The sequence below is a fragment of the Oratosquilla oratoria genome, chromosome 26, assembly GCF_046742065.1.
Source record: "Oratosquilla oratoria isolate Oo_2021 chromosome 26, ASM4674206v1, whole genome shotgun sequence".
Lineage (NCBI taxonomy): Eukaryota > Metazoa > Arthropoda > Malacostraca > Stomatopoda > Squillidae > Oratosquilla > Oratosquilla oratoria.
The window spans coordinates 37,349,223-37,351,722 of NC_134802.1; positions in this window are offsets into that span (position 1 = coordinate 37,349,223).

Consider the following 2,500-nt stretch of genomic DNA (forward strand, 5'->3'; position numbering starts at 1 on the left):
CAAATACATTCAAACTCCTTCTCTCTTCCTCTCTCCTGTTCCATGTTTCTGCCCCGTACATTGCTGTTGGCACAATCACTCCTTCATACAATCTCCTCTTAGCATCCATTCCCAGATGTCTATTTCTCATTACACTTTTTAATCCACCAAGGCATTTACTCGCTTCTCTCAATTTACATTCTACCTCCATCCCCACTCCTCCCTTTCCTGCCACATTTGCACCAAAAGATCTAAAACTATCCACTTCCTCCAGTCTTTCACTTCCAGCCTGCTGCCACTCTCTCTCCTTGTACATCTCATCACTTTACTTTTGCCCACATTTATCTTCAGCTTTCTTCCTTCACATACCTTCTCAAACTCTGTCACTAACTTCCTCAATCCCTCCTAAATCCCTTTTTGTTGTACCAGCATTTAATGTACATCTTTTCCTGTTTTTTTATTATTTTGGTACGTATTTATCCACTCCTTCATTATATATTTCTTTTAATATCATCCATTTCTCTTCCATCTGTGTTTCTTCATTAAAGAAGTTTTCCCAGTTTGCTTTTTGAAAGATTTTCTTTAGTTTCACAAAATCTGTTTTGTTGTACATGTCTTCTCTTTTTGTGTTTCTCATTTCTTCTCAAATAAATTTCCTCTTTTAGTTCGATCTCAATATGTATGTGGTCACTCTTCCCAATTGGTGTCTTGTATTCCACTTTATCCACAACTACAGACTCTGGCGTAAATATTAAGTCTAGTTTCAACGATTCTTCATTATTTCTATATCTGGTATTCTCTTTTACCCATTGTGTCAGTGTGTGTTCAATGGTCATGTCTAGTAGTATATTTCTCTAAAGGTCTTCTCCACCTTTAACTGTCATCTCCTCCCAACATATTTCTTTAAAGTCACCCATAATTAATAAATTTCCTCCTTCTTTCAGTATTTCATTTTATGCATCCTTTGTGTCTTCCAACATTTTGGAATAGTCCCTTTCATTCCAAGTATATGTTTTGGGGACATATATATCATTGCAAATTTTCTAGTTTTCATGTCACTATTTTCAACTTTTATCATAATCAATTCCACTATTACTTCCAACTGTTATCTTTGTCACATTTAGGCCTTTCTTAGTTAAAAACATGACTCTTCCATCTTTTTTCTCCTCTCTATTTTTCATCCAGTGATTATATAAACCTTGTCTGACAGAATTTGGTGGTAGTGGAGCTTTTAGTTTCACCTTCACAATTCCCAATATATCTGGTTTCTCATCCGCCAGTTACTTGTTTAATTCATTTAATCCTGAAATCATACCATGTATGTTGGCATACGCTACTTTTAATTTTGTTCCTTTTCCCTTTTTTTCCTGTTTCCTTTTTTATACCATTTTCTCAGTCTCAAGTCCAGTACTCTCTCTCTCTCTCTCTCTCAAAAAAAGAAAAAAATCTTTTTGGTCTCTGTTCTTTTCTCATTTTTCCATTAGCTTAATTTTTAGTGTCTTTTCCCTCTCATTTTGTTCATTGTACATTTCTTTTTTTAACCATATATTTTGTAATTTTCACTTTTTGTCAACTTTGCTGTTTTTGTTAGTACTTCTTCCGCTATCATTTGAGACCTTGGTTTAATTGTTACTGCTCTATGTTTTTCTTTAGAGTATAGTCATATTTTATGTACTTCCTCTATTTCCTTTTCCATATCTTACCCCTCCTCTTGTATCTCTGTCAGAATGTCATTGCTATTTTTTCTTCTCTTTTTCTCTTAACTTTCTTCAATGTTTTTTCTTTAATAACATAAACTACTATATACTTTATACACTTTTTTATCAACTGTGTCTGATCCAATTTTCTTTCTCTTTAATCATTTGCATTTTCTTCCATTTGTTCATGTACAATTTATTTAAAAGTTTTTTCTTGATCTACTTTCCATTGATTTTTTTTTCTTCAAATACTTGTCTCTTTTGTGGTTTTTCCTTTCTTGGTCACCGCTTCTACATATTCTTTTATTTCTTTTTTCAAAGCCTCATTTTTTTTTAGTATCTTCATATTTCAATATTTCGTTCTCATATTTAATTCCTTTTTTAGATAATTAAACTCCCTGTTTGTTTCAGTATTTTGTCTTTTCAACTCGTTCATTTCTCTATACATTGCCCTGTATTCTGCTTTCAGATCTATAATTTCATTGATTAGTTCTGTAATATCTTGATTTCTTAGAATATTTTTATACCTCGTTTCCCTTTCCAAATCTGTACCTCTACCTAGTATTCCATTTTCTCTTGCAAACCCTGTAAATGCAACATTTTCGTACCTTTCATTCCTCTGCGGCGTTTCCACGTTGCAATTCTTTTTGGGATGGCACCTAACGGAGATTCAACCCTGCTTACATCTAGTCTTCTCTTCGTTGGTTCACTATATTTTTGTCTATCTTTATCATCATCCATTTTATATTGTTACCAATAACTGAATTTACTCAAATATATTATTTCGGTCACTCGATAAACAAAGTTCCCCTGTCCCAAAACAA